Below are 23,274 nucleotides of genomic sequence, written 5' to 3'. Positions count from 1 at the left end.
TGACGTACACGTGCACAGCCAGCCTCACTTGCCACACACTCACATTACTATCCAGTCCCTAGTCCGACCCAGATCCTTGGGCTCTGGGGGGCCCAGACACCCTGCACTTATCGCCTTAGGGCCAGGCTGAGTGCACGGGGCAGGGTGCTCTAAAAGCAATACATAATTAACAACAGGACAAAGCCACCATGGGAAATCTCGCTAGCCTTCTCAGCGTGCTTGAACCGCCTCTCTCCTGACAAGGACGGTGCTGCTCTGCAGAGGGGCCAATGAAGAGACTTCTATAAGGATGGGCCAGTGCACATGGACCTTGCCTGCACAGCCTGGTGTGGTGGCCAAAAGGTGCCCTGAGAAAAATGCCAACAGGGTTCCATGGCCTCATCAGAGAAAGCGTGTCAGTGGACAGATGTATTAAAACCCTTGAGCTGAGGGCATCCAGCATGGATGGCTTCATACCCTCATGCCATATGTTTAAAGGGAGCAAGGGCAGAACCCCATGTGGGCAGCAGTTGGGCATGGCAGCACGTCTAACACAAGGCTGGGCACCATGTGCCAGCCTCCGCGGGAGAAGGAAAGTCGGGACACAGGCGTCCAGAACTGGGGCTGGGTGAGGATGGCCACGGAGTTCAAAATGAGGCAACCACAGCACAGGAGCAGTCAGGGCCGCCGGAAGTTGGGAAAGTCAATGAGGGGTCCTTCCTGGAGCCCTCAGAGCGTGATACGGCCCTGCTGGGACCTTGGTTCGGAGCTTTAGTCCCCAGAATGGTGAGAGAAGATACCAGGTTGTTTTCAGCAGCCTGGTTTGTGGTGGCCACAGAACACCAAAACCACACAGTTATGTACAGAAAGTGGTATGCCCATTGCCAGGGCAGGCTTTGCCATCACGATTCTAGGAAACTTTGTAGTTTAAGCCCTTACATACCAAGGGCAGCACAGGCCCACTGGCAGTATTGTGAGTCATTAGTGAACATTCTAGAAGTCTACCTTGCAAGCCTGATTCAGAGAGGAGATTCATGGGTAGGAGTATTTGACCTACTTACTCCTCGCTGTGAACAAAAATAATTGACCAGAAGCAACTTAAGGAAAGAGGTTTTTTTTTTTTTTTTCCTTTTCTTTCTATTTTTTTTTAAATTTATTTGAGAACGACAGACACAGAGAGAAAGACAGATAGAGGGGGAGAGAGACAATGGGTGCGGCAGGGCTTCCAGCCTCTGCAAACGAACTCCAGACACGTGCGCCCTCTTGTGCATCTGGCTAACGTGGGACCTGGGGAACTGAGCCTCGAACCGGGGTCCTTAGGCTTCACAGGCAAGCACTTAACCGCTAAGCCATCTCTCCAGCCCTTTTTTTTTTTTTTTTTTTTTTTTTTTTTTTTAGTAAAGTCTCACTCTAGCCCAGGCTGACTGTGAATTCACTAGAGATTCTGGGTGGCCTTGACCTCATTGTGATCCTTCTGCCTCTGCCTCCTAACTGCTGGGATTAAAGGCGTGTGCCGCCACACCCAGCTTGTTTTAATTTTGGGGGGGTGCTTTTTTATTTATTGATTTGAGAGTGACAGACACACGAAGGGAAAGACACAGAGAGAAGGAGAGAGAATGGGCGTGCCAAGGCTTCCAGCCACTGCAAATGATCTCCAGACGCATGCGCCCCCTTGTGTATCTGGCTAATGTGGGTCCTGGGGAATCGAGCCTTGAACCAGCATCTTTAGGCTTTAGAGATAAGCACTTAACTGGTAAGCCATCTCTCCAGCCCCATAATTTTGGGGGGTTCTTGAATTTTGAGGGGTTATGGTCCATTATGATGGGGAAGACCGGAAGGCCAGCATGTCACATTGCAGCCCAGAAGCAGAGAACAAGCTGGAAGTGGGGCTACACTACGACACCCCAAGGCCCGCTGCTTCCTCCAGCCAGGCTCTACTTCCCCAGAGTTCCTTCAGTGGCTGACTTCGATCTCCAAGGAGATTACACCTGCCTCCCCCCCAATTTATGCCTCTCTGCATAGTGCTCATGGCCATGGATTGGACTCTATTGTGAGTCTGTCCACTTGGGCCCCTTGAGCCAAGTGACCCTGACTGTTTTGTAGCCAGTGACCATCACTGAATTGCAAAGAACTTCACACTGCTAAGGAATTCTCTAGAACAGTGGCACATGTGCTGACAAGAAAGCCATGCCTGGGGTGCTCACCTACTGGGATGTGAGTCCTTGGTACCTATTCTGACGGCTTCCCCAAACTAAGACCTGCAGCTGGGCCCGCCTGTCAACAGAAACGCAAGCTGCTCCTGTGGGCTGGCACGTCTTGAAGCACTAATGAAACACCTGTTCCCGACCCTGTGGAGGTCCTGTTTATTGTGACACATGGCCAGGTGGGAAGGCCCCATCCAGTCCCAGTGGTCAGGTCTGAGACAGGCTTGTCTGACACACGCAGGCCCGTTCACTGTTGAGCGAGGGGCCCAGGCCTTGCTCTGGGGAGAATCTGCGGGAGGAGATGGTGGAGAGTGTGAAAAAACAGGCTCCTTAAAGATTGCCCAAGCCCCAGGGACCGCGGGGTCTGCTCCAGGTCTGGAGGTGTCAAACCAAGACAGAGTTTTGCTTTCATAGACAAGACGCTGGTTCTCACCTAGCAGCTGTTACTAGGGCAAGGCCCTGGAGAGAATGCTGTGTGGCACCATGGGAAGTCGGGAGCCAAGGGAGGGAGGTACTGGGCACAGCAGGGGCACAGCGGCGGAGAATTCCGTGTGGTTTGGGTTTCTCTCTGGGTCCAGTTCAGTCAACCTTTCCTCCGCAGCTCTGTGCTGGGTTGAGGTTGGGGACAAAGTCCCAGGCACATGCCAGTGGGTACAGAAACGTCCCTAAGTGGACATTCTGGAAGTGGACGTTCTGGGAGAGGAGTCGTCCCAGCAGCAAATGCTGTTTCTGGTGCTTTTTTATTTTTATTTTTCCTTGATTTTTTTTTTCAAGGTAGGGTCTGGCTCTAGCCCAAGCTGATCTGGAATTCACTGTACAGTCTCAGGGTGGCCTTGAACTCACAACAATCCTTCTACCTCTGCCTCCAGAGTAATGGGATTAAAGGCGTGTGCCACCATGCCCAAGAGCAAATGCTGTTTCTAAGCACACTTAGTAACATTGTACTTCAAAAACTGCCTCCCCATCCCCCAACCCCCCAAAATTGAGCAAGAAAAAATATATACATAAGCTAGGCTCTGTGGTGCAGGCCTTTAATTCCAGCATTTGGGAGGCCGAGGTACGAGGACCACTGTGAGAAAAAAGGCCTAAGACTACATACTGTACTCCAGGTCAGCCTGGGTTAGAGTGAGACGCAAACCTGCCTCCCCATTCCCCCAACCCCCCAAATTGAGCAAGCCACTTCCTGTTAGTGCACTCCCTTTTAGTTCCTAGCTTCCCTTCAGAGCAAACCTTTGGATTTTTAACTTTTTCTTTTTTTTTCCCTGAGGTAGGGTTTCGCTCTAGCCAGGCTGACATGGAATTCACTCTGTAGTCTCAGGGTGGCCTCAAACTCACAACGATCCTCCTACCTCTGCCTCCCGAGCGCTGGGATTAAAGGCGTGCGCCACCACACCCGGCTGGATTTTTAACTTTTGGGAGGCCTGTGTGCTTTTCCCAGTTTGTATCTCTAAAAGTTGTTTGTCAGAAGAAACTCCGTGGGTGATCCATCTATTTGACAGGCGACCACTCGGCCATGCTTGCTACTGTGTGGGTCTCACGGGCACAGTCCCCACACTGGCATCGGGACTGGGGTGTCATTGTTTAACTCCAGGGCTGACACCGAGTTACCTTGTCTTCAGAAAGCTGTCTCCACCTGCCCAAGCGTGTGGTAGTCAGGGCTCCAGAGAGAGCCAGGGCGAGTGTAGCCAGAGGGGGTGTGCACAGGTGGAGGGGCCAACAAGCAGGAGTGTGTGTTCAAGGCCACGTGTGTGGAGCCATGCCTACTGGGCTGTGTGTGCAAAAGTTTGTGTAGACAGGTATTGTAAGGGTGTGTGCAAAAGACTACCTGTTCCAGAGAACTGTAAAGGGTGTGGGAGTCGTGTGTGTGCGTTTGTGCCCAAGGGGGGGGGGGGTGTCGAGGCAGTCAACGCATAGCTGGAATCAGAACCGTGTTGAGGGTTGTGCCTGTGGTGGGCCAGAGGCAAGGAGACCTGTCCTGTGTTCACTAGCAGCATCTGTTTTTTTTGTGAAAAATCAGACTATGGATAATGAAGATCATGACTCATCGGAGCCACGAGACAGCTACCCACGCACACCAGCTGTCCACCTGGGACCTCCGGGCCTTGCCGTTGAGAGTCTTGCAGCCCTGTCAGTGAGACGCACTGAGAGTCAGGGAAGCCAGCGTGGCTGGCGTGAGAAGACGTCCCTCCATCAGGAGCTGCGCTGATGGCAAACCTTCGCCCGTCACCCGCCTCAGGCTCCTGGAAGGGTGGAGAGAATTGAAGCCAAGGACATGGGCATGGGAGAATTGCGTTCCCACGCGTGCTTCTGTTGGGCTCACCTGCCTTCTTTTGATCCACGGGACAGACAATGGTGGCTGAAACGTCGATCTTTTCAGCCAGTGCCCAGTGATCGCGCGGGCCTCTCACCTGCCAGTCAGCGTGTCTGAGCGTGGTGGGCAGCAGCGGAGACAGCAAAGGGAAGGTTTGGGGCCGGAGCATCATCTGACAACCCGAGCCGCAACACAGACTGGTGGTGATGCGGTGTGGATCACGTGTGCCCCACAGACTATTTGAAGGCTCCATTCCCAGCACATGGTCATTTGGGACGTGGAGCCTTTCTGAAGGAGGTGTGTTGTTGGGGGTGGGCTTGGGGGGGGGGTTGTAGCCTGCTCCCCCTTGCTAGAGTTCGGCTCACTCTCCTGCTGCTGCTGTCCACCTGCTGAGCAGCGGTGATGTCCAGCCTCTGTCATGCCAGGTTCCCCGCCACCATGGAGCTTCCCCTCGAGGCTCTAAGCCGAAAATGAAATCCTTTCCTTCCATCGGCTGCTTTTGGTTGAGGGCTTTGTTCCAACAAAGCAAAGTTGACTAAAACATGGCCCAAGGTCACAGGTGCATACTGGACCAAAAAAAAAAAAAAATCAAGTTCCATCAGGCTGGAGAGATGGCTTAGCAGTTAAGGCGTTTGCCTGTAAAGCCAAAGGATCCCAGTTCGATTCCCCAGGGCTCACGTGAGCCAGATGCACATGGGGGCTCATGTGTCTGGAATTCATTTGCAGTGACTGGAGGCCCTGGTGAGCCAATTCTCTCTCTCCCTCTTTCTCTCTCTGCCTCTTTCTCTCTCTCTCAAATAAATAAATTTAAAAAAAAAAAAAACCCACCACTGTGTTCTAGGCCCGAGGTTGGAGGAGTTCCGGCCACTAGAAGCATCAGCGGGGACAAGCGGCTGCTGCTCAGCTCCCCCGCTCCTCAAGCTTCTTCTGTCCTGTGCTCTGGCCTAACTGACCCTCAGCAAGAGGCGGAGCGCTCTCCTGGCAGGAAGGGTATAGTGTCATATGCAGCACTGTCACATCTCCTGGAGGAAGCAGGGTGAAATGCATGCTGCCTTTAACTGTCCCTTTTGAAATGAAGGTTTCTAGTGTGAATCACTCTTGATTTCGGAGGCTGCTCTCCAGGAATGGGGGCGTCTTGTAAACTCCCCAGACCAGTTCAATCTGTTGGCCTGGCATAGGGGACGGGCTTTCTTTCCTGTTTAAAGTCCTAGGGTTTCCTTTGCGTACAACAGTTATTTTAAGGTCGCTCTTCACTCTCAGTTTGTCATTAACTAGCAGTCAAATTCAAAGTGAGATGTGTATCGCTCATTCATTCTGAGCCGCCTCCCCAACCTTTCTCCAGGCCTGGAAGGCTCTCACGATCACCTACCCAGGGCTTGATGGCTTTAGAACCCGTTTTCTGTTGATCTCGTCTTGTTCAATTGCACCAAGTCAGCAACTTCCAGGGCTCCAAGACAGCAGTGTGTGTGTGTGTGGGTGGGGGGGGGGGGGAGTCACATTCGAAGAATGATATGGCCATTTATAAACCAAGGCAACTTCCATTGTTTTCTGTCCTCCATCCCCCCACTCCTTTTAAAGGCCTGGCCTCCTGGGGCCTCTCCAGAGAGCTGAAGGGAGCTTCCTGGGAAGACAGCAGCAGCATCATTTAGCTTGAATCAGCCGCATTTCCAGCCATTCGGGGAAGGCCAGGCTTCAAGGCATTGCGATGTGTGGTCCTCAGAGCATTTTCACAAGCCTTCATTGACTTCGGAGCCACGGCGAGTGATCTAAGAACACAGACTGAGCTGGTGTCACCTGGGGAGAAGGGCACGGGCAAGTCAGGGGCTTCCTCCACAGCAAGAGATGTGTCCTGTGGTTCAGGGAGTTGTGACAACATGCTCATGTGCATCTCAGAAAGAAGAGGAAGAAAAAAATCATCCCTCCCCATAGGGAAGTTGTTCTAGGCTGTGGTCATAAACATCTCCGTTTTGCTGCAGGGTGGTGCATGCCTTTAATCCTGGCACTCAGGAAGTAGAGGTAGGAGGAGTGCCATGAGTTCAAGGTCACCCTGAGACCGCATAGTGAATTCCAGGTCAGCCTGGTCTACATTGAGACTCTACCTTGAAAAACAAACAAAGAAAGAAATCCTCTTGACAACCTCCTGCCTAGGTCCTCTGAGTGTGTGTGTGTTGGGCGTGGAAGGGAGATCACTATACTTGGCCCTAGACAGGTGTTTCAGGAGTATATGGGACTCCACTCTGAGGCCCCTGTGTGGAGCGCACAGAGAACAGGCCATGAGCTCAGCCTGCGCTTCTGCGGGAGCTCCTCTTCCCATTAGAAGAAATGGACCAGATGATCTCAACAAAGACTTCCAGACTGAAATCAAGTGACAGGCAACGTGGTAAGGGGCCCAGGTAATGAGGGGGTCACTCTCCTGGATGACAAAGACTACTGGTCGAGAAGTGGGGGGCTGGAGAGATGGCTTAGCAGTTAAAGTGCTTGCAAAGCCTATGGATGCAAGTGCAGTTCCCCAGCACCCATATAAGGCAGATGCAGAAGGTGGTGCATGCATCTGGAGTTTGTTTGTAGTGGCTGGAGGCCCTGGTGGATCCATGCGCTCTCTCTGTCTGCCTCTCTCTCTCAAATAAATAAATCAATAAATAAAAATATTATATATATATATGTATATATATATATACACACACACACACACACACACACACACACACACACACACACATATATATATACACACACATATATACATACATATGTGTGTGTGTGTGTGTGTGTGTGTGTGTGTGTATGTGTGTATGTGGTAAGAGACCGAGGGGATGAGGGACCGCTCTCCTGGATACGCAGGGTCCCATGAACAAGAAGAAAAGATGCAGCGTTGTACTTGATGCAAAGACATAGAAGCCTGGTGTTACAGTCCAGTTCACATTGCTGGTAGAAATCACCCACCCGAGAGCAGCTTGTGGGAAAGAGAGGCTTATTTTGGCTTACAGGCTCGAGGGGAAGCTCCACGATGGCAGGGAAAACGATGGCATGAGCAAAGGGTGGACATCATCCCCTGGCCAACATAAGGTGGACCACAGCAACAGGAGGGTGTGCCAAACACTGGCAAGGGGACAGTGGCTATAACACCCATAAGCCTGCCCCTAACAATACAGTCCCTTCAGGAGGCGTTAATTCCCAAATCTCCATCAGCTGGGAACCTAGCATTCAGAACACCTAAGTTTATAGGGGACACCTGAATCAAACCACCATACCTGGCATCTTGGGACAATGGCTCCCCAAAGGGAAGTGGGCGGCTGCTGAAGAAAGTGCAATTTTATTTAATGATTTAATGGGAGTAAAATATATCTTAGTGGAGAAATTTGCCTGATAATTAGCATTACAAAGCATATATCCAGGCTGGAGAGCTGGCTCAGAAGTTAAGGCACTTGCCTGAATCATCTAAGGACCCATGTTTAACTCTTCAGATCCCACATAAGCCAGACACACAAGGTGATGCAAGTGCATAAAGTCACACACACATGCACAGGGGTTGCACACATTTGGAGTTCAAATGCAGTGGCTGGAGGCCCTGGCATGCCAATTCTCTCTCTCCCCCCCTCTCTCTCTCTCTCATAATAAAATAAAATAAAATAAAAATAAAACACATGTAGTCTATCAGGGTGTGTCCACTCCACAGCCCCAGGCCATATGTGATCCAGAAGAACTATAAACACAAAATGAACCCCAAATCAAAAACTTATTGAAAAGATTATAATCTTCATTTTGCATTTTTGCAATTCAATTACGTGGTTCTCAAGTGTGAACTTTTTAAAAATATATTTTATTTTTTCATTTAATTACAAGCAGACAGAGAAAGAGATAGAAAGAAACACACACACAGAGAGAGAGAGAGAGGGAGAAGAGAAGAGAAGAGAAGAGAAGAGAAGAGAAGAGGAGGGGAGGGGAGGGGAGGGGAGGGGAGGGGAGGGGAGGGGAGAGGAGGGGAGAGGAGAGGAGAGGAGAGGAGAGGAGAGGAGAGGAGAGGAGAGGAGAGGAGAGGAGAGGAGAGGAGAGGAGAGGAGAGAGAGAATGAGCAAGCCAGGCCCTCTAGCCACTGCAAACGAACTTTGTGCATCTGGCTTTATGTGGGAACAGGGTAATCGAACCCGGTCATTAGGCTTTGGAACTGCTGAGTCGTCTCTCTGGCCTTTGAGGATGAACTTTGCAGACAGCATCGTGTTGGACATGCCCAGAACAGTGCAAAGATGTTGACTATGAAGATGTGTCTTAGAGGACACTGCGGGTTTTGGGAGAAACAGGTAATGCATCCTTTCCAGGACGTCTCCTCTAGCGGAGCTACTGTACTCTGATGTCTGGAGAGCCAGCATCAGGCTGGGCATCTAAGAGGCTGCCACGCCCTCCACACCTCTCCTCTGTGCTCCATTACCATGCAGAAGGCTGCAGTCAACTCCCACAGTCCCATGGTGCCCAGACCCCCAGCGAGAGCTCCCGGTATCAGCCGCAGGCTCGCTGTCTCTCTCATCACACTTCAGGTCTGCCCTGTGTGCCCGGCAATCAGGCCCTGGAAACAGCAGCACATTTGATGCAAAGGGCCTTATTGTGACTTATCTTTGCCACATGAAGTGAGTGTGCTGGTCTGTAGCTGGGCTCCGTGATGGCGGCATTTAATCAAATAGTTACTTGCAGCCCCTAGGGGAGCAGGTGCATGAAGACCAGGCTTCCTGAAGCTTTCTGGAGGTATGCTTCCTATAGTGATATAAGAATTGGGGTTCCTTGTGGATGTACCAACAATTTTGGGGTGTCTCCTGATTCTTATGAGTTTGATGAATGAAATCCGTAGAGCAGAAGATAATGTTCAGAATGATTTTGTTACGCTTAGAGTTTGAGGAAGGAGAGCTCAAAGAGATGGGGAGCTTGCGGGAGGAAAGGAGGACATAGCTCTTACCCAGGAGGCGAGAAGCAGTGTGAGGAGCCCAGAGCCTAATAGAAGGGAGAGCTGAGAGCTGTTGACCAAGCAGAAAAGAGGGGGTGAGAAGCTCACCTCGAGACTCATTTTGGGTTTTTGTTTTGTTTGTTTGCTTGCTTGTTTTTTAAACTTTACTTTTGTTTATTCACTTCACAGGGAGAAAGAGGCAGAGAGAGGGAGAGAGAGAATGGGTGCGCCAGGGCCTCCAGCCCCTGCAAACAAACCCCAGATGCATGCGCTCCTTTGTGTATCTGGCTTACTTGGGTCCTGTGGAATCAAACCAGGTCCTTTGGCTTTGCAGGCAAATGCCTTAAATGCTAAACCATCTCTCCATCCCCTCATTTTTGTTTTTTAAAATTTTTCTTGGTTGTTTATTTTTATTTACTTGAGAGCGACAGACAGAGAAAGAGGCAGAGAGAGAGAGAGAATGGACGTGTCAGGGCCTCTAGCCACTGCAAAGGAACTCCAGATGCATGCGCCCCCTTGTGCATCTGGCTAACATGGGTTCTGGGGAATCGAGCATTGAACCAGGGTTCTTAGGGTTCACAGGCAAGCGCTTAACCAGTAAGCCATCTCTCTAGCCCTTGGTTTTTTTTTTTTTTTTTTTTTTTTTAATGTGGGATCCATGGATGGACAGTTGGCCTAGTCAGTCCAGTCCTGATGTAAAGATATCTGGGGTCAGAATTTCTGAAAAAGGGAAGTCTTGCTAGAAATGTTAATTCTCCAGGAAGAACCTTCTCAGAGAAAGGAAAGGCCAGACCCTCCTGGAGTTTCTGACCTGTGGTGAAGTATGACGGCCTAGATTTCCCCAGCAGGCCCAAGGTCAATTTCCATGTTTAGCCAAGAGAAGGCTGTTTACTTGGGCGCTCTGTCACCCCTATACTGTGTCAGTACTGTTGCTGCCTTTCATTATGGTGCACGTAAGGGGACTTTTAAGACATCTCTAATTGTCCCCTGTCCGTGAACATTCGATTACACCCATGACTGTCTTTGTATTGTGTGAGCGTCTTAACTGATGCTGAAGAGAATAAAGACATTCCACTCCTCAAGGATCAATTTTTGTCCGCTTGTGGACATACTGACCTTGCTCTACCTGCACAAGGTTGACCCGGATTGACCCGTAGAGACACAGAAGCCCCTGGTGTCCTAACAAACAGAAGACACTGCACCTCGTCAAAGATGAGGCCCCAGTGCCCAGCCTTTGATGGTGTGAGGTGTCCGGTGGAAACCTGGCGTGGTTCTCCCATGCAGCTGGAGTTTCAGAGCCCAAGGGGGGCTGGAGTTCAATACGTGTGGGAATAGGGCTCATCACACACCTCACAGGATGGCTGACCACAGCCCATGGTTGTGGGACCTTGACATTGAAATCCATGACAGAAAGGGGAGATTGGGGGCTGGAGGTCTGGCCTAGCAGTTAATACACTAAGCCTATGGAGACAGGTTTGATTCCCCAGTACCCACATAAGCCAGATGCGTGAGGTAGGATGTGCATCTTGAGTTTGTTTGCCATGGCTAGAAGCTCTGTCATGCTCATTCCCTCTCTCTCTCTCCCTCCCTCTCTCTCTCTCTCTCTCTATCTCTGTGTGTGTGTGTCCTTATCTCCATCTCTTTCCTTACAAATAAAAAAATATATTATAAAAAGAAAGATTAGGTCAAGATCAATGGGGACCCCACATTATATTACTATAAATAATACAGGCAAAAGTGAAGTGCTGAGACAGTTTTCTTTGCCCTAAGAGGAACTGTATGAAGAAGAAGGGACAGACTGTTCTTGCGTTGCACTTATCTACTTGCTGCTGGGGGACAAACACCCAACCAAAAGCAGCTAATGGAGGAAAGGGTACATGTTGGGGTTCCAGGTTCTGGGGCAGCTGGTCGCTTCCTCACATATCCATAGCAGAAAGACAACATGAAGCTCCGGCAGGCCCGTGCTGACTCTGAACGCACAGTGCTGGGCTCCACCTCCAGGCCCTGTCTCTGGGCAATGGAGACATTTTACATGATAACCACCACATCTTGCTATCCGTCTTCCAAGTCTCAGACCCGGGAAATCAAATATCAGCTGCCACAGAAGGCTGGGGAGATAGGAGGGTTGTGCCCAACTCCTGGAATTGCTGTTTTACCTCCTGGTGAAGAGGGATGTCTTCCCTCCACCAATCACATTTCTCTTCTCTGTTTCAGGAGGTGATGGGACTTGGGAAAACTTCGATGGCAGTCAGACTGTGTCCACACAGCTATGAGCCTGTCTGGTACAGAGAAGCTGAGCCGATGGTTTGCTGTCCTGGAGAGGCAGAGAGAAGATGGGGTGCCAGGCAGCAAAGGGAAGTTCCCACTGGGTCAGAACAATCCAGAAGTCTTAGAAGCAGGCTGCTCTAGACGACTCATATATGCTAGCATACTGAGAGTCGACTATGAATTTGCACAGACTTGTCACCTCCATACCTGCCCATGATCAGGCTATCTGCTTCCCTCAGTGCTCGGGTAGCCAGGAGCAGAGGTGAGAGCATTAGAACTTTCTGCTCTCTCTCTCTCCAGTGCTCTGACCACCAGTTCACAGTGTCGATTGTGCTTATAGGCTACTCATAGTAGGCACCAAGACCCTCTGTTATGGTTTCAATATGACATATCCCCCTTGGGCTCACGTTGTGCATGCTGTTCCCTGAGTTGGCGACTTCTTGAGAGGCTAAGATCCTACAGAGGTGGGGCCTGGCTGGCTGGCAGAAGTAGGTCAGTCACTAGAGGGAAGCCTTTCAAGGTTACACCTGGGCCCAGGCCCAGCTGCTCTCTGGTTCCTGGTCCTCCACCGGGAACACCCACTTCTGTAACTTCCTGCTCTTTTCCACCAGGCTCGACCACACCCCACTGAAACCATGAGCTGAAATAAATCTTCTTTCTCTTAGGTTGCTACTATTGTGTATTTTGGTGCTACATTGCAAGAGAAAATAAATAAAGGGTTGGAGAGATGGCTTACCTGCAAGACCCAAGGACCCAGGTTCAATTCCCCAGTACCCACATAAGCGAAATGCACAAGGTGGTGCATGCATCTGGAATCATTTGCCATGACTAGAGGATCTGATGTACCCATCCTCTCTCTCTGTCTGCCCCCCCAAATAAATGAATAGTTATTTTATTTTATATTTTTTTACGAGAGAGAGAGAGAGAATGGGCATGCCAGGGTCTCAAGCCACTGCAAATGAACTCCAGAGGCATGCAACACCTTGTGCATTTGGCTTAAGTGGGTACTGGGGAATTGAACCTGGGTTCTTAGGCTTTGCAGGCAAGTGCCTTAACCACTAAGCCATCCCTCCAGCCTTTAATTACATTCTTGTTGCTGGGACAAAATACCTGACCAGAAGCAACGTAAGGAGGAAGGGTTGATTTGGGCTTACAGTTCCAGGTCACAGTTCATCATGGGGATAGCATGTTGGCTGCAGCTTGAGGCAGCTGGTCACATTCAGCACAGCAAGGAGGCAAGAGAGCCATGAATGCTGGTGCTCAGCCTGTTCTCTCCTCCTGTACAGCCCAGGACCTCAGCTCCCGGCACGTGGAAAGGTGTCAACCATAGCTAAGGTGGGTCTTCCCACCTCCATTAACTTAATGAAGATAATCTTTCACAGACAAGCCCAGAGGCTCACCTGATCCAGATAATCCTTCCCAAATGATTTTGTGGTCAGGTGAAGGTGACAGAGATCAACCAGCACAGGTCACAGGAGGAGAAGCAGGAGGGAGAGTTTGTTCTGGGGGTGCTCAGCTGGGTGTTGAAGGCTCCACCATGTTGGCCTTTAAGCACTCGGAGGAAGGAACACCTGATGGCTTTCCTAACCCTCTCCTCCCTCAGCAAGTGGTCTTCAGCCAGTGACCGTATGTAATTCTCACTGGAGCTGCAATGAGCCAGATCCTTGTTAGACCTTTTAATGAGGCCATAGCCATGACGCGAGAAGGCTTTCTGGGACCTACTGATCTGGTACCCGCAGAGCAGATGTGGTGCGTGACTGTGATGTGTAGGGAGAGCGGCCTGTGTTCCAGGATCAGCCTCTGCTGGGAAGTGTGAAATCTGCAGGGTCCCTTCTCCCCAGGCCCAAGGAGGCAGAGCAAGTAGAAGGCCAGACATTAGCACTTGAGGGGGGAGGCAGGGACCCTCCAGGCAGCAGGCGTCCATGGCAGCAAGGGCAGCTGGACCTGACTCCACTGAATAGTAGAGGAAAGCAGGTCAGCAGGCTAGCCAGCCGAGATGGATAAAAATGGCCCAAGGAGGCATTATAGGGGACCCGTGCTCCCTGATACTTGCACAAGGTCTCCAAAGCCGTGGCAGGTGAAGGAACAGCTTAATGTTGCAGAAGGACGAGAGAACAGCCCGTTGTGAGAGTGAAACTGTGTCCAGGGGGCACCTCTCCCTTCGTGGGATGATGGGCATGATGTGTTTGGACCTCATTTCCTTTTGAAGTTTGTTTTTAAACTTTATGTGTGTGTGTATACAGTCACGTGCATGCCACAGCTCAAGTGTGGAGGTCAGAGGACAACTTCCTCTCCATCTACAGTCCACAGGACAGGGTCTCTTGTTTTGGCCATGAACACCAGTCTAGCTGGCCTGCGAGCTTTCTGGATTCTCCTGCCTCCCCCTTCCCTCTGCCACAGGATGCATTGGGATCACAGATGTGGGAGCCACTTTGTGCCTGGGAAGGATCCAACTCAGGTCGACAGAACAGCAAGCAAGTGCCTCTAGCCGCTGAGCCAGCTCCCCCGCCAACGACTTACTTCTTTATCGACACAAGTGGTCCCCTGCTCCCCAAGTCCAACAGTCTCCATTCTGAGCAGGGCTTGCATGGCCACGTTGGGAAATTTTGTGGCACACAGAGGAGTTGCAGGTACGCTAAACCGAGTGGGAGGCGCGCAGGTGGGATAGTCACTAAACACCGTGCCCTTCTGGTCCAGGGGCATGTGCATTGGACAGCTGGGTGCTCCCAAAAGGAGGCCCGAACCCTCAGGCCTGGGCAGTGGGAAAGGCAGCAGGCTGCAGCCCAGGAACTGGGTAGAACATGGGCATCCTGGGGCAGAGGAATTGACGCCAGGATCCAGAGCCCTTCACTGTACTGTGCACAGAGAGACCATGGGCACAGCTACCTGGGCGAACATGTTGCTGCCTCTGTAGCCATCCCCCCAATGACACGGAGCCGGCACTTGCCACAGTTCTCATTAAATTCTAAACAGGAATTCTATGGTAATTTAAGTCATTTGTTTCTGATTCCGTGACAATGAACTCACCAAAAATTTTGGCAACTGCCTTGTGGATGATCCCTGTAGGTCTTTAAAAATATTCTGAGCATTTACTCTTATACACACACACACACACACACACACACACACACACACACACACACACGGAAACCCCAAATAAAAGGTATTCAATATGCTTTCAAGATGGGCAAAGTGAAGCTTCATTTCCTGCTGTGTCCCCCGGGGGCACGTTTCTAAGCATTTCCTCCCCTGCCATCTCTTGCCAGCAGGACCCCGGGACAAGGGCAGCTGCCCAGGCTGCTCAGCCCCCACCTCCAGCCAGCACTGGGGAAGTTACATAAGTGCGTCTCTAGGGATGGGGCTGTTGGAAGAAGTTAAGTCCCATGATGAAGCGTTGATGAATCAGTGGTAATTACCGCATAACCGACGCGAAAGCTCACAGCCTCTGCTCTTCCTCTGTGAGATGTGGGGAATTCCCAGGTACTTTCTGCTCGTTGATTCATTCTGAACTCCTGCTACACAGGATCTAGACACAGAGCACGCGCGCATGCTCACCTGTACCACACCTGCATACCTGTCACTCACCTGTCCACCAGCACCTTCACCTGCCCAACTGCACTCTCATCTGCCCACGCTCGTGTACCCTCACCTGGCTACCCACACGAGTACACCCTCAGCTGCCCCATTGTACCGTCACCTGCCTGCCCACATCTGTCCAACAGCTGCAGTCCAGAACCCACTCTCTCGGTCTTCCTTCTCCTCTCATGGTGTTCCTCAGACTAGGCTTGCTCGGTCAGCCCCCTCTGCTGACTGGGGTCTTCTCCTCTTGTTTCTCTTGGGACTCGCAAAGGCTGCTGGGAATTTGGCACCTGGTGGGAAAAAAAAAAGCCTGGGAAATGAGGGGTTCTCTGTTTAGCAAATCCCACATCTCAGAGGTCTGGTCCCCACGTCATGAATGCCCTTGTTTTCTTTTTCTTTCTCTCTTTGTTTGCATCCATCGTGGCAGAGGCTCACTGGGCAACTGAGGTTTGTAGGTCCAATGTGGAAGAGATGAACTCAGAGCCTGGGGGCTCCACACCCAGCACGGAGAACCCACAATTCCTGGGACAGATCCTGAGAAACCAAGACTGAGGAAGAAAGGAAGCTGTCCCTCTGTCTCCCGAGGAAAATGTGTAATGGATGCTGAGGGACAGGGCTGGAAGACAGAGGTGGGACCTCAGGTCTAAAACTCAGAGATAGACAGGGGAGAAATCGCCTGGAGCCAAGGGGAGATCGCTGGAAGGCATGGGAGTGGAACTGAAGTGACGGGGCGCCAATGGGGACAGAAGTGAAAGTCCTTATGCTGAGTTAAGCTAAATGACAGTGTGTTCAGAAAGCTTCTCGACGGGCCAGTGCTGGACACTGGGGTGCAGAACAGGCACGAGTAGGTGTGTAGAGGGCCCAGAGCCACTATGGCTGAGCTCAGGGTGCCCAGCCGCTCCCACCCCGCCCTACAGCAAACCGAGGGATGGTGGCTGGAGCCCTCCTTCCTCCCCTCCACCAGAGCTGGGGTCCCTCAAGCCCTTCACCCATTTTCCCAGTTCTGTGCATACTCTCTACCCTGGGGCACGTACCCTCCAGTTTGGCCCACAAAATTCATTCCCCAGTCCTAGATGCCTAGTGGGCCTCAGAGAAACCTCAGAACGTGTTAGTACTGAAGCTGGTCTGGCCAGACCACGCGAAAAGGCCCATGGGAGCTCACACTAGCCCCATTCGACCCCAGGAGGAAATAAAGGAAGTTCCTTGATCTGCTCAAGCACATGGCTTTCCTTAGGCTAGTCTTGGGAAACAAAGTCATAGCCACCCCAACTTAACTGTTTTTATTATTATCATCACCATTATTTTGGTTGTTCAAGGTAGGGTCTCGCTTCACCCCAGCCTTATATGGAATTCACTCTGTAGTCTCAGAGTAGACTCAAACTCAGTGATCCTCCTACTTCATCCTCCCGAGTGCTGGGATTAAACTTGCGCCACTACGCCTGGCGTGAAATTGTTATTATCTTAAATTATTTTTTAGTAATGACTTGCTATTTTTTTAAATAATAACTTGCTATGTATCCGAGGATGACTTTGAACTCCTGATCTTCCTACCTCCATCTCCCAAGTGCTGGGATATCAAACATGTGCTGCCTTGCCATTTACGTAGTGCTGGGGATCAAACCCAGGGCTTTGTGCATAAAGCACTCTAACAGTTTAGCCACATTTCCAGCCCAGTGACCTTAACTTTAGATCACTTTCAGTTTAAGGAATAAGATAGATGCATCTATTTGAAGATATAAATATATATATATATATTTTGTCTTTTGAGGTGTCAACACACCATGCCAGGAAGCTTCTGGCTTTTTTTTTTTTTTTAATTACTAATTTTTGAAAGAGAGACAGAGAGAGGGAGAGAGAGAGAATGGGTGTTCCAGGGCCTCCAGCCACTGCAAACAAACTCCAGACACATGTGCCCCCTTGTCTATCTGGCTTACGTGGGTCCTGGGGAATCAAACCAGGGTCCTTTGGCTTCATAGGCAAACGCCCTAACCATTAAGCAATCTCTTAGAAATTTTTAAAGAACTATGGTTCAAGTTCTCTGGGCATGGTTTGCTCCAGTATGAGAGCAGAATTCTTGGAGATCCTAGCCTTGGTGCTCTTTGCTGGGTGAGAGACATCCCTTGGGTCTCCTCAACCTCAGATGTCCCTGCCAGCCTTCTATTTCCTCCTGAGCTGGTGCCTCTGGGGTTGGCGCGGGGACAGTAACGGTGTTGTGTGTGATGTTCCCTGACCGGCTACCAGCATCTGGTAGGAGCCCTCTGTTCTGTGCATGGCCACTTACTTTCCCCATCATTCTGTGGCACATGTGGATGAGTTCGGAATGCTTGGCTCAGATTTTGTGACCTTATTTTTGAAGCTTGCAAGAAAGGAAATGAAAATCTGAAATGTGTTTTGCTGGAAAGTTTTCTGATTTGTCTAGTCACATGTGATTCCCGGAAAGTGTAGTCCATGTGTTCCTGATTCGAGTGTACCAGGATCTTCCAAGGGAAGCCTGTGTTACAAGGAGCGTGGGCAGAACGGGAGGCCAGGTGGTCAGAGGTCAGGAAAGGGGCTCCAGAGCTGAGATGGCGCAGGTGACCCTGGTGATGAGCACTTGCTAGGACTGACCATGGTAGGTTGTATCATGGCACCTTTAAGCTACACAGAGGGGCTGACTTCTATGGAGCTTGGGATGACCTGCAGTTGTGGGGTGCAGACACCCTGCTGCTCCAGGAGGAAATGGAGGCTGGAGGTCTTTCAGTGCAGGGGAGACTGCGTGGAGCTGGCAGAGCCAGGCTCTTCCCCACGCTGTAGAACGGGGTTGGTGGTGCATGGTCTGCACCGTGTGTCACCAGAGAGCTCCTGGGTGGAGATGGCTTCCTAAGTCCTGATAGCCCTGTTCCCAGCCCTCTGGGAGCACGTATCCTTCCTCCTTTACCCTGTGGGGCAGGAAATACATGAGGAAGAGTGGAGCCCTCCGCGTGGGGCTCCTGTGTTTTCACACCCCCTTAGTTGGTTATTTCCCTCCCCTGCCTACAGTTTCTCCCACACTAAGCCTGGATGGGATGCTGGCTGTTCCACAGAACCTATGAGTGTGCATCTCAATGTGGGTCAACTAAGGCTCGGGTGATGGGACGGTTAGGGAGCATTGGGTTTGTCTGGGATTCTGGCCTGGGTAGGTCTTTTCACTGCCTAGTCTACATGAACTGAGGGAACCACTGCTCCAAAAAGAGGGACACTGCCTATCCAGGGCTGGCTTTTCTCCTCCACACTGCCACCTTCTTCTCCCTGCCGGTGGCTGTGTGGTAGTGCACCAACACCCACAGAAAGAACAGAACCCCTGCCCTGAAGGCCCATGCTACCCCTTGACCCAGCTCTAGTCTGCTAGGTGATGGACAACATGATAAAACCTTTGGGCTTCCACAGTTGACCAAAAATAAATTAGATAGATCAATAGGCAGATAAATGATACTTGGATAGATGGATGGATAGATGGACAGATGATAGATACATAGATAGATAGATACATAGATAGATAGATATGGATGGATGGATAGATAGATAGATAGATAGATAGATAGATAGATAGATAGATAGATAATAGATAGATTTTATTTCCAGTTTGCTGGAAGGATAGCAATAGACTTACCATAGAAAATCTTTGAAGCTGTTTAAATGCTACATGGGTAAGCAGCGTCTGTAAAGGCAAGCCCTTGGAGGGGAGAGCTGAGCAGTACTGGTGGAGGCAGGATTTTGAGCTCGTTCTTGGTGGTCCGTGTGCCAAGGCAAACCCTGTGGGGCACACAGAGGAAGCCTTAGCCCACCCTGTTGTCAACACCAGCAACCGGGGAAAGTCGGGAAAATCTGTGTGGCGGGCATGGTGCCCCTCTGCTGCTGCCACTGCAGGCGTGCGTGCCCGTCCCCGCTCTGGCTGCGCAGTGACCAGGTGAGCAGGCAGGAAGGAGGAGCTGCCTTCGCTGAGGTTCTTCTCCTGGGGAAAGCAGCTAAGTCAGCACATCTGGTCAGGTAGCTGTAACCCATGGGGGTGGAAAACCATACCTGCCAAGTCCAGGCAGTCACAACGAAGCCGAGGGTCAGAGCTGAACACAGAACTGAAATGGGTGTCACGTGAGGACTTCACTAGGTGGAGGTCTGCGGGGAGAACCCAGGGGGCAGCATGAGTGCGTTTGTGTGCAGACCCGACCGGGACTATACTGCACAGCTGGCCTTGGACTTGAGCCCCGCAGAAAGGACATGTCCTTCCTTCGCTGTGGGCCTCTAATCAAAGCAAAAATCTTTCAGCAGAAGTTTGTATTTTAACAAGGTTTGTAACTTTGTTTTGTGAAGGATTTATGACTTACTAAGAACTACAAATTCATGACTCTCAAATGGAATCGACATTAGACCAACTGCTCTGTCATGCATGAAGAAATATTTTTTCCCTTTTCTTCTTATAATCATTAATTTTACAAAGCAGATTGCCCAGAATAATTATTTCTGAGTGAAAATTGTTTTGGGTTTTTTTCTTACGTAATTCATCCATCTCACAATTGTGTGTAATAACTGCGTCTATTTATTTTTCTTAAGTAATCATGGTATTTTCATCAAAATTCATTAGAAGCTGCTTCTAGAAGGACATGCTTTTAAAATATTCAAATTTATGGTTAATGTTTTATTAACCATATTTAGTCTATAATTATTTTTCTAATGAAAATTATCCTGACTGCGGCGTCTGATGTTGTGAGGCCAGTGTTCAAACAGAATGCAGGAAACATTTATACACACAGGACTGGGCGCTGGCCACCGGGAAGGAAGGATTTATGTGCCACAGAATTAATTGTTGCCTGAGCTTGACAGTCCGTATTTTACTTCAATGCATTATTTATTTGCTGGAGGAGATGTGGCAGCTTACCCTCGGATAGGTTAGGAAAATAATAAACACACACGTTGTCTGCACAGTTGGGGATTGTATGGTAATGGGGGTATTGGGTGTGTTGTTTGTGTATGCCTTATATAGTCTCTCTTTAATGTATATATTGAACATTTTCTTATTCTGTCATTCATGTATATACTGAACACTGTCATATTCTCTCATTAATGTATATAGTGGACATATACATGCTATAGTGATGAATACGTGACTATGGGTGCATGTGGCTTCAACACAGCATCTACATATATTCTACATTATCTGCATGGAATCCATGCTTCTCATACAATACAGAACACTCACACAGGCACAAACACACACACACACACACACACACACACACACACATCTATATCTACACCTATATATATATCCATACAATGATTTTAAAATGAGCACTGTCTGTGTGCATGCAGTATGCATATGGAATGAGTGAGTTCGTGTACTTTGCATACACTGGGGAGCATTCAGGAAGCCTTACAAACACCATGCAAGAACACAGTCAAAGCTCACACACATAAACATTTCAAAATGTCAGTTCAGGGCTGGAGAGATGGCTTAGCAGTTAAGGCACTTGCAAAGCCAAAGGACCCAGGTTCGATTCCCCAGGACCCAGATAAAGTCAGGTGCACAAGGTGGCACATCTGGAGTTCATTTGCAGTGGCTGGAGGCTCTGGTGTGCCCATTCTCTCTCTCTCCATATATATATATATATATTCTCTCATATAAAATACTTTTTAAAAATATGTTAGTAACAAAACCTAGAAAACACTGCTATAATCAAAGGAAACTTTTAATTAGATGCTAAGAAGCCAGTATCCTCTTCCAGGATCTCCTAGCTGGTGGCATCTGAAATCCAAGTGACATTTGAAATCCCAAAACCTCATTCTTGCAAATAGCCGCAAGTCTGTGGGCCTGGGAACCTGTTGCCCTTGGCCCTGTGAGCCTGTTGACTTGCTCTCAAAGGCTCCGTGCTGGAAGTTGCTGGTGGCACTTGGTGTCATTTTTGGTTCACGCTTTGGTTGCCAGGTTGTTTATATGTTTGATCAGCTGGGTGGGAGCAGACTGTTGGGCATACATACACCCCCCATGCCCTGCCCATCCCAGCCACCCCAGCCCCAGGTCCATCCTCATGAGAACAAGGTAACCTTCTCCCAGTGCACAGAAACCCACGTGGGCCTCTGTCTGGGCTCTGCTGACCAGCTGGGCGTCATTCTTCCGTCACAATGTAGTTGAACCATTTGTGGCATCTGGCTGTAATGGCGAGGCTCAGGTCTCTGGGATGAACTTCCAGACCAGGCACAGTTATGGAGGAAGGGATTTATTGAAGGTAGAGGAGAAGCTCTATCATGGCAGAAGAAGCTGGCCCGCTTTCACGGGTCCATGCAGAGAAAGAAAAGCTGCAAGCCAACACCAGCACAAGCAAGCCCACAGAGGAACTCCAGGCAGGGCTCAAGCACCCTGCATCTTTAGACTGGAATTCCAGATCCACTTCCACGGTTTAGGGCTGGATCCTAGGGTCTGCCTACAGTGACACCTCCTCCAGCCAGGTGGCTGCACATCTAAATGACAAACTGTAATAAAGTCCTGGATATACTGGGGACATCCATTCAAACGACCACACTGGCTTTTCCTGCTTAGTGTGAACTCCTTTTCTCCTTTTCCAGATGAAAAGCAAGGCCGGCTTATTCTACTTCACCTGATTTAAACCTCAGGGCAAGACGATCTGAATGGAATTATTAGACGTGAGTATCCAAACAAGGAACCTGAGCCCAGTGGTCTCCTGCAACCCTGCACGGTGATGCACTGTGATAGACAATGCTCGCTCCAGGGCTGGAGGGTCAAAGGCCACAAGTGAGAAGTCACAAGTACTAATGAGAAGATGTCAGGCGGTTCTGGGGCGGACTCCACCTTCCAGTGAAATTTCCAAGTAGATGTGTGGAAAGGGAAGGCCTGGATCTGCCTGATGTCTCTCTGGTCTTCTGGCCCTGGTGCCCACACAACTTTCCCACTGGTCCTAAAGTGGCCCAGACCCTTGACCCCATTCAAGCACAGTTTTTATTCTTTTGGATGTCTCCAAATATATATTTTTTAAACATACAGATTTCTTTGAAAGCTTATCTTGGAAGACTATCTCTCGCCTCTCGAGGATCTTGGTGTTCGTACGAGGGTTCTCACTGGGGATCTCTGCCCCATTCCTGCCGACAGGATGGTCCACAGGCTGCTCAGCATCCCTCCCCAGAGCCGAGTGTGTGTGTGTGTGTGTGTATCTGTGTATACCATTGTGTGTCAGTGTGTATGTGTGTCAGTGTGTATATCTGTGTGTGTCAATGTTTGTGTATCTCTGTGTGTGTGTATGTCAGTGTATGTATGTGTCAGTGTGTGTGTCTGTCAGGGTTTGCGCACATGCATGTGGTGGAAGAAAACAACCTGGCCATCCACCTAGAGCTCATCAGTCAGGTGATGACTTGCCAGTGAATGCCAAGAACCCTGCTCCCTCCCAGCACTGGGGTTAAGGGTGGGTATGGCCATGCCCAGAGTTTCCTTGTGAGTTCTGGGGATAAACTCAAGTCCCCATGCTTGACAGGCACTTCACTGACAGAGCTTCTCCCCAGCCCCAGAATTGTTTGCTAGTTTTTGGGTTTATGAGGTAGGGTCTCACTCTAGCCGAGGCTGACCTGGAATTCATTATGAAGTCTCAGTGTGGCCTTGAACTCATGGAGATCCTCCTACATCTGCCTCCTGTGTGCTGGGATTAAAGGCATGCGCCACCACGCCCAGTCTAGAATTTACATTTTTTTTAGGAGGAAACAGCATCTGAAGTAAAGGAATGAGTTTGGGATCCAAACACCTGCAGTGCCAGAGAAATTGGGGCCCGAGGCCTTCTAGAACATACTATGTAACTTTTTACAGTAACTCTGCTTGGGCAGCAGGTATCAGTGGCTGATGGCAAGGGCATCCCACGAGGCAAAGAAGTATAAAAAGACACAAGTTTCATGGATGACTTTGGAAGATGTCAAATGAGGAAGGCCACAGGGTCCAGTCATGTGACCAGAGAAATGTTCATGGTTTATGGAGGTTTGAGCAATGT

This window comes from Jaculus jaculus, chromosome 20 (assembly GCF_020740685.1).
Source record: "Jaculus jaculus isolate mJacJac1 chromosome 20, mJacJac1.mat.Y.cur, whole genome shotgun sequence".
Lineage (NCBI taxonomy): Eukaryota > Metazoa > Chordata > Mammalia > Rodentia > Dipodidae > Jaculus > Jaculus jaculus.
Note: the sequence above shows the minus strand (reverse complement) of the source record.